Source organism: Leopardus geoffroyi, chromosome B1 (assembly GCF_018350155.1).
Source record: "Leopardus geoffroyi isolate Oge1 chromosome B1, O.geoffroyi_Oge1_pat1.0, whole genome shotgun sequence".
NCBI classification, from domain to species: Eukaryota; Metazoa; Chordata; class Mammalia; order Carnivora; family Felidae; genus Leopardus; species Leopardus geoffroyi.
The window spans coordinates 11,139,375-11,157,881 of record NC_059327.1 but is presented as its reverse complement, the minus strand read 5'-3'; the positions used below and the strand labels follow the sequence as shown (position 1 = coordinate 11,157,881).

The window sequence follows — 18,507 nt, the reverse complement described above, 5'->3', positions numbered from 1 at the left end:
CTTCCTCAACATAAATAAGTATGCTTGAAAGAAAGAAAGAAAGAAAGAAAGAAAGAAAGAAAGAAAGAAAGAAAGAAAGAGGAAGAAAAAAGAAAGAAAAAAGAAAGAAAAAAAGAAAGAAAAGAATTGCATTTAGCAGATCCACTCTGGGTCCAATTTCTGAGTCTAAAACAAAGTTGAAATAAAAGACAGGGCCTCAAGGAATTCATCTTTGAGAACAGACCATCTCTGAGACTAATCTTTGCATCTCAGCCTTTTTCATATTATTTTTCCATTTCCACTGCTTGGTATTCCTCAGTTTCCTCTGGCTATGCATCAAACATTTTTTTTTTTTTAAGAAAGAAATACAAATACTGTTGGCATGAAGTCAAAACCTGTTCCTTAGTAATTGAAACACACTTTATAGATACTAAGTGCAGGTCTTCTATCATAGAGGCCAAAAAAACCCCCCAAAAAAACAGAACAAAAAAAAAAACAAAACAAAACTCAATGGACACATCCCTAAGTAGGAATAAGACTGTTTCCTTTGGACTTTAAATAGTATGAAAGATCTCGGTAAGAATTACAAAGAAAGCGTAAGAAGAGTAAGCCACGGTTAATCTTTCATCATGTTGTTTACTTAAACGAAGACCTAAGTTCTTACATGATGTAGTTTTTCCCTTAAAAACTATCATTATTATTATTATCAGACTATCATGCAAATGGAACGTCTTAAGTACCTTTTAATACTAGACTTAAGGACAAAAGCAACTGATACAAAACAGTGTGATTTATCACTTACTGGGCTATTTATTACTTTAGTCTTACATCGATGCATTTAAAAATTTTATCCTAAGGTAAAGTTAGAAAAAACACCTCAAGTATACTACAAATTATCTGCCACACAGAGCAAACAGGAATTTGCAAAAACCTCATGTCAAGGAAATGTTAAATTCCTATACTTGAAGGCCAAACAAACAAACACAAACAAATGCTCTTATTAAGCAAACATCTCAGTGAAATATTTTATATACCAAACACCACTAGAGGGCTTGATACGTTTTGCTTAATAAAAAGAATTTCTTAAACCAGGTTGCCTTCTTGGTAGACGGGAACTTCTATACATATTCATCCTTCTAATCATAGTCATTAAAATACACACATGTGTACATTGACACAAAATATAATAAAATGATTAGATCAAAGGGAATTTTATAGACTGAACATGGTGTTAAACCATTTAAGTGTGTTCAACCGTATGGTTTTGAATATCACTTAGTCTTAAATGACACTGAACATTATTTCTGCAAACCTGTATTTGACAACATGGGTCTGATAAATGATCTAGGACATTCTGGAAGAAGATTAATAGTTTTAAAGCAACTCACAGATTTCTCTCAGATGCAAGTAACCAACAATATTGATTAAAAATAATTTGCTTCAGAGTAGTGTCTGCTTTTTACAGGAATATTTACTTTCATGAAAACTTTTCTATGACCCTGCCTCGAAAAATTGTATTTTAAAAGACATTAAAATTGAATTTCTTCTTTAGTAGAATAAGTAACATGTTTAATAAGTTTGACTTTGTCTCCAGGGGTATTTGGCTTTAAATCAATTCTATTATTCAGTCATATTGTGAATACATATATTTATGAGATAATGAGAGAATAAAAATTATGACACTCAGCTAAAGGAAACAAGTCTTGAGACTGATTCGAAAACTTTTACTTACCCATTTAAAATAGGAATAGACCCATTACCCCAAGTCTTGGAACGATTTAAACTTTGCTATGCATAACATTTTCAAAATTTGAGGTGGAAAATCTAAGCTGGTACTACATTAGGTGAAATACCTCTGGAATTATGACTAAGTAAATGAAATATAAATTGTTACATTCATAAGAATTTTCCCAAACTATGTGTTCAGTTTTAGGGGAAAAAATGTCAGTATGTCATAGGATATCTAAAAAGATCTTTCGTTGTCTGAATTATTTTGGGGGTCAATAACACAAGTCAAAACAGAAGCCATATTTGACTCTATTCCAGGGTGACGTTTAAAATGTGTAGCTATCTGTAGTGCACGGACCTGACCAATGGGAAGGCCCTGCTGGTGAGCTCTGAGTATCTGCAGAGATTGTACAAGCGACTTTTAAAACCCAAAGAATGCTTAGTTGTCTGGAGGTTCTCTTATTAAATACAATCTCCCCCAGAGGTTATGTTTTTCTGTGTAATTCATGGAACTATCAAAGACACTGCAACCTAAGAGATTCAGCTGGCCACCTGTAGTCCGCCAGCAAAACGGCTATCATTTCATCCTCTTTACCAGTCATAATAGCACGTACTCACGAATTACAGTAGGATGCTGTGGAATTTTATGTGGAAAATATATATCTTCATTTGTACGACCAAACCAAGCCCTCGGGTCAATTGACAAGGTTTTTGCAAGGTTTTGTTCATTTTTATTCTGTCTGAGTGTAATAGTTCTGTATGATTAAACTGCAGATGTGGTGAGTAAAGACCATTTGATAACTTAATAAGGTACAGATGAAGCATTTGAAAAACTGAACTCATGGCTATTATCACTGATGGTTCAATAGATTTAAAAATATCACCAACATTTAAGCACTCTGCCTTATAAAAGTATCTCATTTGTTATATTTGTAATCTTATAACTCCTAATGTATTGATTGTTCATGGTAAGACTATCATTCTTCCCAGCCTAGATTTGTAATTATTTTACTTTCTCATCAGAAAACTGTCACACTACTAAATATATTCTGGCGAAGACCGTCAAGACATGGTAAACAATTGATGTGTTGTCCCTCCCTTCACTTTGGTTTACCCCAAACATTTATTTACTTATTTATTTATAGAGATGAAGAGCTTTTCTCTTATCAGCAAGTATTTCGGGAGTTTTGCAGTATTCTGCCTATTACTGCTCCTACACTATATGTTACTGTGTTTTGTTAATCTATATATGTTATTCTTAAATTATGTTAAAGTGTAGCACATATGACATTATTGAAACACACAAAAAATAACATTCTAATTGCATTAGAAAATACTCACAGTGATACACCTCTATGAGCGATCTTAGTGCTTCATCCAGAATAAATATCACATGAGAAGAATATTTCAGAAGTTATTTTTATCTCCTTTCTCTAATTTACATGATCGCTGCATTCAAGTCTGGAAAAAAAAAGTTAAATGTCTCACTGTTAAATACAATGGCATAATTTCTATGTAATTTGTAAAACAGTAAGAAAATGCTAGAATATACTCCTGAATATAGTAAGTTTCTGAATACTGAATAAGTAGGAAGAATTTTAAAATGCAATTTATATATGATGCAAAAATCATCAGGTCCACCAAAATTATATTAAATGTGTGTTAAGCGATCCTACATATTACTTTTTGCTTCCCCAGTAACATGTGAAATGAATCTTTACAAACTCCAAGTGATCTTAACCACATATACTTCTATCCAAGATAAGTATATTTAGATTACTAAGGAAGGTAGAAAATATATTTTTTCTTTCTACCAGTTAAGTGATTTTCATAAAACCAACATAGAGTATTTTGCTGAGTACAACTCACTCTGAGTGTTGAAGGAGTCATACAGAGTAGATTTTATTCTTCTATATGCAATTAAGTCATGAATATCCACGTTGTGTTTAACAAAAGGAATATATATTCGAACACTGAATGAGATTGAGTGAGAGATTTGTTTAAAAAAGTTGTAAAATAATCATGAGTTTTCCAATAAGCTCTGGAGGAAAAAAAAAAAAAACAGGAATGGGTATCTTCACATTCAGTGGTCTACAGTCTGCCAAGGGAGAGGAACAGACCTTTGTGAGAGGGAGGCTTCCCATAGCTTACCCATCAGCTAAAACCAAACCAACAGACTCTGGTGAAAAGGGCTTCCAATGGGAAGACTCCTTAAGGCTACTGATATTTTTTAAGTTGTCTTAATGGGAATAAACTTAATATCTACTAATAAAAGCCACAAAGTTTCAAAAGACAGTGCTTTAGGTATTAAACAAATAAAAGCTCTTTTAGGTACAAATGCTATAACGCTCTCAACCCCGCCTCCCAAAGTCAGAATATGATGGATTCATTTCCTATGAGCCCTCGATATTGTCACAGGGAATAAGAGCAACAGAAGTCACCCAATGTGACAGTCACTGTGAGGAGAGACAGTCTGAAGAATAAACATCGTGAAAAGACTTGTCTCTCCCAGACAAAATCTCTAACTCTGAATACAATTAACTAACTAACGTCAGTCAGCAGTAGTTTCTACTGTGGATAACCCACCTCCTGTCTGATTGGTGGATATGTCTGCTTTGATTTTTAGTATCATCTCTGCCTCTCATGCATGACATTTTTTTCTCTTCCTGATCATATAATTGTTAATCCCTGCTGTCCAGAAACTTTAAGAAGCAGTTTGTATACTGATAATAATTTTACACAAAAACTTCTAGATAAAGATCACAGATTCAAGAATTTCATTCGGAAGTATTCGCATTTATAACTTCAATTGTTCTTCTTATATCTTTTCTATGAACTCCTTTAATGTATGTGTTACTTCTCTGTTACATCTCATTTACATCTCTCATACTCTTTCTAGCAGCTTCTGTCTTAACAGTTTTTCTATTTTATTTTTGATAAATAGTTTAACAATTATCTCATCATGTCCCAGGCAATAACTGCTTTAAAAAAAGTCTATCAGGGTGCCCAGGGTGGCTGGGTTGGTTAATAAGCATCTGACTCTGGATTTCAGCTCAGGTCACGATCTCATGGTTGTTGGGATTGAGCCCCATGTTGGGCTCCATGTGGAGTGTGGAGCCTGCTTGAGATTCCCTCTCTCCCTCTCTCTCTCTGCCTCTCCCCTGCTCATGCTTGTTCTCCCTCTCCTCTTTTTCTTTCTCAAAATAAATTTTAAAAACACATTGAAAAAACTCTTTCTGTAACTTCTTTTTTCAAGCTGAAGTATACTGACACACAATGTTGCATTAGTTTCAGGTGTACAACATAGTGATTGGACAGCTCTATACATTATGCTATGCTACCATCTGTGACCAGACAACGCTATTACAGTATCACTGACTATATTCCCTATGCTGTACCTGACATCTCTGTGACTTACTCATTCTACTACTAGAAGCCTGACCTCCTACTCCCCTTCACCCATTTTGGCCATCTCCCCCGCTTTCTGTGTTCTGGCAGCCACCAGTTTGTTTTCTGTATTTATGGATCTGTTTCTGCTTTTTTTGTTTGTTCATTTTTTTTTAATTTTTTCATGTATGCAATTAGGACCATGCAGAACCAATCCCCTTAAGTTAGAAATCATTCAAGAAATCACTATATTGTACACCTGAAACTAACATAACCCTGTGGGTCAATCATACTCTAACTAACTAACTAACTAAATAAATATTTGTTGAACTATTGAATGAATGGACAAATGAATAAATGAAGAGTTTCTGCATTTGCTAATGATGATGGCCACTAATCCCTCACTGATTAGGCTTTATGAACCTTGTTTGTATGGAAATTCTTCTAGCTCAGTGACTGAGATATGTGTTGTTTTTCAGGGTCTCCTGTTTCGGTTTCCATTAAGTTCAATATTCTGTGTCAGCAGGAAAATTTACAAATTCTAGATAGGTAAATTTAATGATATCAAAGTTGAATCTACTCAAGGATTCCTTTTCAAGATTTTTAGAGACCAATGACAGAGCTATCAGAAATGTTAAAGGGGTGGGGAATAAACGTTGAGGGCTATTAGAAAAAGGATATCATTCATTACTCAACATTTCACAAAATTACAATCAAGTCCTGACCAATTTTGAAACCATTTTCATCCTGATATTTCCATCCTACTTCAAAGTTGTTGTCAACTGTTTTGCAAACATTGAGTGGCACGCTGGTGGAAATATTTACACCCAAGGTCCACTAGAGGAACATCATGTAAAACCACTATACTAATTTTTTTTTTTTTTTAAATAACGAGGATCACTTTTCTCATTAAGACAACAACCTTAAAATCTATCTGGCTACTTGCTGGAGAACACAAAATTATAAACTTGGTATCAAGCACATAAAAGGTGGAGGGGAGAAGACAGTGATTCTTCCATTCAACATCCATGTCCCCCCTTTCCTTGTATCCTCACATTCTCACTCATGACTTATGCACTGACTCTGTCTTTTAGCTTATGGAAAACAACAGGTGAAAGTCAGGTCTATTTTGCTTTTAGCAAGAGTCTTCCCCTCAGAATCCTTTTCTGTTCTCGGTGAACACATTGCTGCCCTAGGAGAAAGGCTAGTGGTGGAACCCAAGTGGCTCCTGAATTCTTGTGCCACCGACAACCAAGATGGCCCTGAAAATTCCATGTGCTGAGAAAGAACAAGGCTCTTGCCAGTATGTAAACTTCCCACTTATGCCATATTTGAACGATTTGCTTCTATGACCAAAACTAAACAAGGCAAACCAAATCGAAAATAAAAGCAAACGAGGCTCCGAATAACATTATAAACCAAACATGCTCTGATGTATCTTTTGATGCTTCAGTGTAGCTACTACTCAACCTAGGCTTTTTGCCGAAGTCGTTGTTGAGAGGGTTATGTAAGAGATGGGATTGTTTTTTCCCCACTAGGCATTACATTGTCAATCCTTCCCCATTTGATTAATTCAAAACAAATTATTTAAAAATTACTTGAGTGGGTTATCCAACATTTATTGTTACTTGTTAGCTGTTATTTAATTTCGACATTTATTTATCAAGCCATATGGGTAAGTGTCTTAATGTGGCCCAGTAGTATTTTTCTGTGTTACATTTCTCTGAAGTTAGTATCCATACTTTATTAAGAAATCTGTAATGTGTGGCAACAAATACGTATTTTTCACAGCAATTTTAAAATCAGAAGTCTCTATACCATAATACAGTAAATCCACATGGAAGAATGAAAACAGATTTCCAAGACATATTTGCAAGCTGTCTGCCTGATATCTGGACATAGTATATCATCTGCTTATAACAATGTTCTCAATGGTGTTTAAATTCCCAGAAATATTCAACTAAAGCATCTATATTTTGGATTCATTATATTTTGGTAAGCATGTCTGGGAACCAAGCCACCACTAAAACCACAAATAATGGTCAGAAATGAACGCTGCATTCTGATTTCTAATTTGGGATTCAATATGCAGAGAATACCATCCATTTTCCCTCAGCATCCTACTGACTCCTCAGGGGACGTCACTGCTACCTTGAAAAGTGTCCATCTCAGTCTTACCCTGGGAAATCCAAAACAGGAGCCACTAAATGTTTGGCTAACACAAAATCCACAAGTTGGCATGATAATAACAATAACAACAAAATAACAGTAACTAACATCTATTAATTAGTAATTAGATGCCAGGTCAACAATGCATATCGATTTTTCATTTGTATATGAATTAAAAAGTATCATTATACACCACACATTGCCTATTAGGAAAATGAGGCACCAAGCAATTTTCTCAAAGTCATGTCACCAAGAGTCAAATCAGTCTCATGACAATGTTAATCCCGTATCCTTTCCATTAAATTGTATTATTTTGTGACTGAACCGTTTATGACAGAAAATGAAATGTTTTTTTAACTGAGTAAGAAATGTAATATAACACATGGCAGGCAATACTTCAGTTTTTAAAAATATAATGTATAGATATATAATGATTATTTAAATAGTAAGAAAAAATCCTGAATAAGTTGAAAAAAATTAGGTCCTCTGAAGTATCATGGTCACATCAAGTTCAATAATAAGGATATGGATGTCAGCATGCTAGCACTGAATTTCTGAATTAAATCGTTATAGAATATGCATGGGAAATAAAAATGAGATATTTATACAACTGTCAGAAAATAAATATACTTCAAATAAATTCTGCATTTTTGAGGTTTCCACAAATACAAGGGATGATATATATATAATATAAAATATAAATATATATGAAAATATATATATATTTATATAATATTTTAAAAATTCCTGATTTTCCAAGAGTAAATGTTACGGAACACTTAAAACAAAATTTAAGTGTGTAAACATGTTTATACATTGAGCAGTTTAAATCAATATTTAAGTCCGTAAGATGATTCCCTCTAATCCAATGATATTCATGTTAAAATAAATAAATGAGTCTAATTAACACTGCACTAGTCCACATGAGGTAGATTTATATTTGGACAGGAAATATCTGTAAGAGATCAGATTTATTTTCTCAAGTTAAACCAAATAAATGGCATAAACTGTGTCTACCTGTGGGAAGAAAGTGGGTAGGCTGATGCAGATTGAATTCTGTGCAGTGCAAATAACTTCATCCTATACACATTGTTTTCACATCAGCATCCCACATTGAAAATCTATACAGAATATTTTACATGACCATTAATTACAACTAATTTTATAGCAGGACAGCCTGCAAGCTCTTCATTGCTATAGTTTCTTGCTTGTGTGTATGTTTACTTTATAATTTTACAGTATTTCTGCCAATTACTACAAAAACTCTTGGCTCTTGCCAAACGCAGTATATCAGTCAATGATGTAGATATTTGCTGACAAACTTCAGACGCCACAGAAAAAAAGAAAAATGTAAACATATCTGCCTATTTCTTCCGGGTATAATCAAGTAATAGGTTAAGAATTTGGAAGAATGCACAAATTATACCCTCAAGAAGGATGTCACTTCCTCAGTTAGAAGTTTCAAAGTTAATCATGGCTTATTCATGTGAATCTTTAATTTTTTTTTAAGATCTATGCCAGATAGTTCAAATACTTTTCATCTAATCTTTTATAAATCAGTAATTGATAAAACCTTTGTAAATGGGGGAGGAGATGACTTGAAATTTACAGCTTAATATCCAAATTAGCACAAAAAATTGTTTGCAAGGACCAGCCTGTAAAGATACTGACAAGTATCTGACAAGAATGAGAACAGGACATAAAGGCCAAATGCACATTGGTCCGAAATGATAAAGTTGTCCAAATGTGGAATTGGTTGAAGATGTATTTATTCTCTACAGAAAATAATTCAGCAGCTTCACAAATCATAGCCAGTGGTGCTAACCTGAACATCAGAACCACTTGAGGGAAGAATATTGTGTGTTTGTGTGTGTGTATGTGTGTGTGTGTGTGTATGTGTGTGTGTGTGTGTGCAGTGTGTTTGTGGTTTTGAACCCTTCTATGATCTTCCCTTGTTTGTACAGTCACTAATATTGTGTCAGAAAAAAGTGTAAATTGTGATTTTGGAGATTTGAGGGAGGGGATAGTTTTCAATTTTCATGCAGTTTCCCCATCATCTGTATTTCATTTTCTGCCAAATAGGCCACCTCTGTTTGTTGGTTAATGTTTTAATATACTTCATAAAAGTTCTGTCACTTTAATTGATTGAGCTTTGGAAACTGTATTGCTGTAAGCAATTATACATAATGTTTCAAATGTTTACTTTCAGAAAGAGATAAAAATACTTATTTCATTACACTCAGTGCTGTAGGTATTTATCTGTTAACCACAGTTCACTCAAATAATGTCTTTCTTTTACATTCAATAAAATATTCTCCACATAAACATTTTTACAAAGACAATGAAAAAGCAGTTTGTCAAAAGAATAAAGTGATGTTTGAAATTTTTGTCAGTTTTCCCCACAGAAAAATTTCCATTTTAAATGGCCTTTACATATTAAAATGTGAAATTGGGAAGTGATATTTATCTGCATCATTTAATTTGATTGCACAATAGAATCCTCATATTCACTATCTTACCTTTTACTTTATGTATACTAATACAAAATTAGGTAGTGCTGTTTCTTTTGTCTGAGTAATCATAGGCATTATTGCGTCTTTTAACCTAAGGGCACTTCCAAACAATTAGAGAAAGCGTTTCCCTTATGAGAATGATTGTTGGTTTTAAACATTAATCAACAGTAGTGGATTAGCATCATTTTGAATTGTATAGATGACATTAATATTATACTGAGTTTGACAAACCCTTTTTTTAAAGTATGGACCATGGTTGCAAATCTCCCTAACCAGTATTCAGGAGTCTTATTTTTCTTCCATTTTACAGTTTAAATATTTTGTTGTTTTTTTTTTATTGAACAACTGGCTTTTGATCATTTTTTAACTAATTCATGTACTTCAGAAATGATGAAAAAGTTTTAAGAATAAATGAGATTTAAAATTAAAAGCAGGTATGTCTAACCCTTTAAATTATTAAAAAATATTCTGTCAGACAATTATTCATATAAAAACATAGAACACAGAGAAATATACATTCAAGACTTTGCAATCCAATTGATGAGGAATGAATGGGAGCCATATACACAAAAGAAAAGGCTGGATTCCTTATTGAACCGAATGAAATGAGGCATCATTCCCTACACACCAGTCACAAAACACCATTCAAGATCGAAGTCTTTCCTCCTTGTTAAATGCATATCTGACAAAACTTACAGCCAGCACTTGACCCAGTAGATCTGTCCCCTCCTGTATCTTCACTGGACCTGTAGAGCCACACTCTCTTAGCTCCTGCCCCTCACTCCTGCTACTCCTTCCTGCTTTTCTCCTAGTCTGCCTATTTCTGAGTCTAAGCCCTGAACTTGGAGCAACCCAAAAACACAGTCCTCAACTTCTGTCCCCTTTTCACCCTTATTGTCTAGAGTTGCTCTGTTCAATATGGTAACACTTGGCATGTGTGGCTTTCTAAATTTGAATTTAACTCAAGGCACATTGAATAAAATTAAGAATAGAGCCACTCGGGCTAAAATTGACTTATTCTTGTTTTTCCTTCATCCCCTACATCAAAATAATCAGCACTCCATTTGGAATCTACATCCAAAATATCTCCAGAAGCCTGTCACTTTTCATCACTTTCAAAACTATCAACATGGTATAAGCTGCCATTATCTCTCTGGTGGACTATTAGAGTAACCTACTAAAGCTATGAGGAACTGTTTCTGTCTTTGTAAGTCCAGTGTTAAGCCATAGGGACCCATAAGGGCAAGCTGGATCATGACAGCCTTCTGCTAAATCCATCCAATGACTTTCAAGCTCCCTTGTGATGGCATTGTAGACCTCACTTTACCTGGCTTAAAAATCTCCCTATCATTCACATCTGTCTTCTGTACCTAAATCACAACAAACATGTTTCTGACACAAAGCCTTTATACTCGCTTCTTGCTTTTTCAAGCAATATGCCATTCTCAACGTTATGTCCTAACTAGCTTCTCATCAGTCTCTGCTCAAATATTCCTCTCTGGGACCTGATCACCTTATAAAATATGACCTTTCTCCCTTGAACATCTCACCTTGATTTATATTTTGAATAAAAAAAATCCCCTCCCTCTGGGGCACCTAAGTGGTTCAGGTCAGTTAAGGGTCCAACTTCAGCTCAGGTCATGATCTCATGGTTTGTGAGTTCAAGCCCTGCACTGAACTCTAAGCGGACAGCTCAGAGCCTGGATCCTGCTTCAGAATTCTGTGTCTCTGTCTCTCTCTGCCCCTCCCCCACTTGTGATCTCTCTCTCTCTCTCTTCTCTCTCAAAAATAAATAAACATTAAAAAATATTTTTAAATCCTCTCCCTCAATACTCTGACTTATACTTTGATAACTTTCCAGATATATTCCCTCATATATCATAGATAATCATATTAATAATCTTAGTTTATAAAAATGCAACCCTTCTATTTCATGATGTGTCTTTTTACACTACAAAGGATAGCATGGTTATTCCCATTTAGCAAAGTTTGATCTACATAATCCGTTTTACTAACCTCATGATTGTTTTTAGTATGTATATTTTATCATAAAATGACACTAAATTTGTTTCTGATTTAGGAGTATTAAAAATATCCCTGAAATGAACACTCTTGTATATTTTTCTTTGAACACTGATCCAATATTTTCCTCATTTCAAATCCTATTAGTAGAATTAGATACGGAAAATTTATATATATTTCCAATCTGGATAAAGAATTACAAAATCCAACCTTCTTAATCTACCTGAAGACACTAAATACAACCTTATGTTTTAAATCATTACCAATCACTGTATGGTTTTTACTTAATGTTTTGAGGCTCAAGGTTTCAAACGATTTGGTTCTTTCTGTTTTGTTTTGTATTGTTTTACTTTCTTACCCGTACTCCTCTGCCTATATTTCTCTTAAGTTATTGGACACTTTTTCATTGCTTTGCATGAGTTACATGTACATTTAGGTCTATTAACACTTATTATTACATACACATGCACATATATATACATGTATATATATATATACGTATATATATACATATATACATATAGCTATACATATTATGAGTATATACAGACACATGTATAATTTCATTTGTCCTTCAAATGTGTTTATTACATGCACTGATTTTTGTCCATTCAGAAGTTTGACATATTAAATAGTCAAATCCATCGTAGTAACTTTAAATTTATAATTTCTGAATTGTATAAGCAATGTGTTTTCTTCAGATATTTACTTAAATGTATTTTTTGCATATGTATGCATTCTAATTTACAAATTACATAAACATAGGCTGTACTTTTTCAAGCTCTCTGGAACTAAATTGCAAGTTAGGGATTCAATATTGTGTGTTTCTTTCCCTTCTCCCCCTTACCCCAGCAAATAGACCGTTGTTTTGTAAAGGTGTCTTGAATATAAACTAAATCTCTCTACATGCTAGAGCCAGATTCTTGGCTTTCTGGGTTTGTTTGTTTTTGTTTGTTTTTACTTGGTTTTGTTTTGGTTTCCTCTATTTTTTTTTCTCTACCCTCATTTTCAGATTTTTCCTCACTATTCTTAAATGTTTACTTTTCCACTCCAGAGACTCTCAGTTGAGATGAGATGCTGAGGCTAATATAATCCCATGCTGGGTTGATGGAAGACTGAAAATCACACACATTCTTCAGAGTTTCTGATATCATTTTTAGGTATAATTCTCTGAAGTACTCTTGAAATTGTTGATCTGCAGAGGTTTGTTACCTCTCTCTTGTGTAAATTAAAAATTTTAACAATATAAATTCCACACTTTAAAATTTACTAGGAAAGAAGTATTCCCACTTTTTCTAATATTGTGAAAACACAATCTCAGTCCATGAAAATATTCCACACTTATTGCAAATAGATATAAAGAGTTTCATCTTTTAAAAATAGGTTGTTAGTAGTTAATTGATTTCTTATTTAATTTCTATTCTAACATTTATGGATTCTATCTTAAGATTCCATTGTGTTTTCTTATTATCTTACTTTTATCAAATTAATTTCTTTTTATCATTGTTGATCATGACATTTAACAGGGGAAGTATCTAATGTATCTACTTGATAAGTAGAAACTAGCCCCCGGGAGGGTGAGGATATTATAATTCTCAGGGAGGTAAAAACAATTTAATAAACATACATCTTATATTTAGAATTCATGAAAAGTTTCATTACATAAAATACAGAAAAGCAAACTCAAATCTATCTTAGTCACTGAGAGGTATAAACATAGTTCTGATTTCCAATTGGATCATTTCACCTGGGACAATGAAATAAAAAATTGCTTATACTTATCAAAGAGTTGCGTACACTTCACCTTTGAGAAGCATTTCAAACCAAAACAATTCCTATTAATATATTTTAGACCATTACCATAACCCTACATGTACATATATTTATATATAACATATGATGAAGAAATCTAGAAATTAAAAGAATAAATGAGAAATTATTAAAAAGTCAGAGTACTCCATTATACCAAATTCATTATAATTTTCATCGTGAAAAGTGCCATTGACTACAAAACGGATAGGTTTTATTAAATATGATTAATCAAAATTTTGTGATAACAGTAATAAATAGCCATATTTCACGCACATAAACTCAATTCACACAAACATTACCTTCACACTGAGGACATATTTAAATAGGAAACAAGAAGCAAAAGTGAGATTAAAACTTAAATTGACAAAATAGACTGGTGAATCATCTACCTTGTTTCTCAACTGAAACATGTAGATACAAAGTGCTAAAACATAAAAACTTTGTTTTTGGGGGGAATATAGTACAATTAAACTAAAGTGAAATATTCTCAACATATATTCTTAGTTCACTCCTCTTCATTCTGCTACTTCTTAGACTGGTGCCTCCCTATGTCTGAATACTACATCATATGACATTTTATTTCTTTTCTGGCTTTGGTTATCTGGTTTTTGTTTGTTTTTGATAACTGTGATTTCATCACTTTATATTTTTGTTCACAAATGCAAAATACCCTGGTTACACATTATGACGTCAATGCACAGAGTTAAAATATGATGTAAATTTGCAATGGCTTTTAAGGAGGAAAATAATTTTTTTTTAAATTCCATTGCTGTGTTAGGATATTCAATGTAAATAGTTCTAAATATACTTTATAGTCTAGTTGCTTACAGATCTTTGAATTCATCACTAAAGACTCTTATATCACTTTTGCAAAGGGTCATCAAATGAGTGTCCTACTTAAAAAATTTTTTAATGTTTATTTATTTTTGAGAGAGAGAGAGAGAGAGAGAGAGAGAAAGTGCACATGCACGTGTGAGTGGAAGAGGGGCAGAGAGAGAGGGAGACACAGAATCCAAAGCAGGTTCCAGGCTGTGACCTGTCAGCACAAAACCTGAAACTAGTCTGGAACCCACAAACCGTGAAATCATGACCTGAGCCAAAGTCAAATGCTTAACCTATGGAGCTACCCAGGCGCCCCCAAGTGTCCTACACTTTAAAGTAGTAAGTTAAAAAAGTAGAATGAAAACCTGTATTCTCATTAGAAGGAATCATATGTACAGAATACATGTAAATAACACAAGGAATGAAGGTACATGGGAATAAGAAAACAAGTTACTAAAACTATGAAAAGTGAATGGATTGTTCTGTCATTTTTATGACTTCTTTCTACATTATTGTTATCTGTAAAATAACAAAAATTTTTGAAAAAATACTTTTATAATTAAAAGCCCATAAGATGTGGGCTTTGGGTTTTTGCTTCTATGACCTTCCTGATTACACTTCCAAATCTATTTACAGTATTTGCACTACTGTAAATAGTAGTGCACGCATGTGTGCGCGCACACACACACACACACACACACACACACACACACACTAACCATAACCATGACTCACACCAGAAGAAACCACTGCAAGTAACAGCTACCATCTTTCCTCAAACTCACTTCCATGTACACCAACATACACAGAAGAATTCTGAAAACAACAAAATAACAACAACATCAAATTGTTAGTTCAGGTACTCATTATGCCTCTTTTATGGTCCAGATGTATTTTGAGCTGATGCATACCTAATTAAACCTATAAGAGACTTCATTAAGACCATTTCAATTCATCCCATTCTCCTCGTTTTACATCCGTCCATAGGATCAAAATAATAGCCTGGTGGCAATTTTGTACTGACAGGGAAGATATGTGTGTATTTATGTATGTATTCCAATGTAAGTACTGAATGTGTTGCACAATTCTCTGTCTGGAAACTGGTACATGGGTATCATGTGTAAACCTTGAATTACTATCAAATGTTTTAATCTTTTATATAAATAACATATAAACACTACAACCAAGGCAAAAGCAATATGGATAATGTAGGCCTGTTTCTTGTAAAAAAAAAAAAGCCATTTCTCTTATTCCTGTAAGCCTCCTTACCCTAATGAACATGTTTATTTTATTAATAATGTCATTTTTTGTCGTAGTTATGTTATGCTAAGTCAAATATCAAGAATGCAACTTTAAATAAAACCCACTTCACAATATCAGATTCCACTTTGCACCTACAAGTTTGCTCATGACAAACTTTTATTGAAGAGAAAAACCCTGTCAGGAGTAATTCATTTTATAATGATTTATCTCTTCCCATGATTTTCATTTCTTCCAGGTAATGTTTATACTTCCTCTATCCCAAAGGACATTCTTCAGACGTAGAAACAGGATGTTACTATATAATGAAATACTTCAGAATGCCTTTCATGCATTTACAAACTTAACTACAGAGGGAAACATGATCACACAATCAGTGATATCAAGCTGTACCCATTCATTATTATAGACACATTTACAACAACCTCGGCAAAGCTGTAATAGCTTCAGAACGTTCATACCAGATGAAAAGGTTTCAACTGCAAAATTGTGGGTTTCATTTGGAATATCACAGATGGTAAACACACAGATACATTACCACATTTCCTCAATTCTCAGATACCAATATTTCCTCACATTTTAACATTTCCTAAATTTGGATGCATCCTCCAATGGATTTCAAAAGAATCCTGCCAGCCATTTCTGTCCTCTCCCCAGGAGAGCTGATGTTAAATCGATGGTACCTTTACAGATATTGACATCTTAGAAATGAGGAAACAGCATGAGCTGTGCTTTCATAATGGCTGATGTTAGCAACAGTGCCAGGCACTGTATTATTTTTACTACTACTAATTATTTTATTTTCTTGAATGTGTCCATTTTAAGGATAGGTCAGACATTTCCAACATAGGTTTAGAATAATTTCTAATTTCATTAAGAATAATCTTTTAAAACCCTACCTCTTTTCTTTTTTTTTTCTTTTTTAAATTTTTTAACATTTATTCATTTTTGAAAGAGCAAGAGAGTGAAACAGAGCACAAGGGGGAGGGCAGGGAGGAGACACAGAATCTGAAGCAGGCTCCAGGCTCCGAGCTGTCAGCACAGAACCCAACGCAGGGTACAAACCCATGAACTGCAAGATGAAGACCTGAGCTAAAGTTGGACGCTTAACCAACTGAGCCACCCAAGCATCCCAAAATCCTACCTCTTCTCTGAACTATAACTAATGAAAGATTATCAAATATTATCTTCATACAAAGTATAAAAATAAGAATAAGTTTTGCATAACAAAGTGATGTAAGAGGGTAGTTAGAACTCAAAACCTACACATAAATTAGTTTTAATGGTCTGAATTCAAAGCTAGTAATATGACTTGTTTATATTCTCAAAATTGGATGTAGTATTAAAACATAAATATTAGTTTAGTAATATCTTAAATATGACTTATAATGGCAAATACATCACACTCATCATCAAACCCACTGCACTAAAAAAAAAAAAAGTATAATATCAATAATGTCAGTTCAGTGTTAAAATTAATTTAAAAGAATACTCATGCACAGCAAAGGAAATCATCAAGATAACAAGAACAACAACTTACTGGATGGGAAAAGATATTTGCAAATGATATATCCGATAAGGAGTTCTACAACTCAACACCAAAAATGAAAACAAAAAGGGACACCTTGGCAATCCAAACAGTAAGCCTCTGACTCTTGATTTCAGCTCAGGTCATGATCTTGTGGTTGTGGGATTGAGCCATGCATCAGCCTTCATGCTGAATGTAGAGTCTGCTTGGGATATTCTCTCTCTCTCTCTCTCTCTCTCTCTCTATATATATATATATATATATATATATATATCGCCCTATCTCCCTCTGCTCCTCCCCCTGTGACATGCACATGCTCTCTAAAATAAAAATAAAACGAAACAATCTAATTAAACAGAGGAACTAAAGAGTCATTTTTTCCAAAGAGAGGTGACCGAGAGGCACATGAAAAGATGCTCAACATCACTAATTATTAGGAAAATGCAAATCAAAACCACAATAGGATACTACCTCATACCTGTCAGAATGGCTAAAATCAAAAAGACAAGAAACAAGTGTTGGCAAGGATATGGAGAAAAAGGAACTCTCATGCACTGTTAGTAGGAATGTAAATTGGTACATCCACTGTGGGAAACAGTATGGAGATTTCTAAGAAAATTAAAAAAATAAATACCATAATCCAATAATTCTAGCACTGGGCATTTACCCAAGGAAAATGAAAACATTAACTTGAAAAGATATGTGCCCCCATGTTTACTGCAGGATATTAATAACAGCCAAGACATTGGGGCATCATGTCCTCAATAGATGGATGTCCATCAATAGATGAATGGATAAGGAAAATGTGACATACACACATACACACACATACACACACACACACACACACACATACACACGCGCAAAACACTAGAATATTACACAGCCATAAAAAGATGAGACTGTTCTACATGGATAGACCTAGAGGGTATTATGCTAAGTGAAATAAGTCAGCCTGAAAAAGACAAAAACCATACGAATCCACTCATAAATGGAATCTAACAAAAAATGAATACACAGAAACACAATAAGAACTATAAAACCAGAGGACAAACAGATGGTTGCCAGAGGGGAGGGGGTGGGGAGTTGGACAAAATGGGTAAAGGGGAAAGGGATATATAGGCCTCCAGCTATGGAGTGATAAGCCACAGGAATAAAAAGGACACCATAAGGAATACAGTCAATGATATTGTACCAGAGATGTAATAGGACAGATGGTGACTATACTTGCTGTGGACATAGCATAATGTATAAACTTGTCAAATACTAAGTTGCATATCTGAAACT

The 18,507-nt window shown here is 33.8% G+C and overlaps 1 long non-coding RNA gene across 1 annotated transcript in view; it reads right to left on the bottom strand.

Annotated features, from left to right (window-relative positions):
* Positions 1–3,164, bottom strand: part of LOC123584750 — a 395,175-nt gene extending 392,011 nt beyond the window's left edge. The window contains exon 1 of the long non-coding RNA XR_006705681.1: positions 3,049–3,164. This is a non-coding gene — a long non-coding RNA (uncharacterized LOC123584750). The remainder of the gene's footprint in view (positions 1–3,048) is intronic.
* Between the last annotated feature and the right edge of the window lie 15,343 nt (positions 3,165–18,507).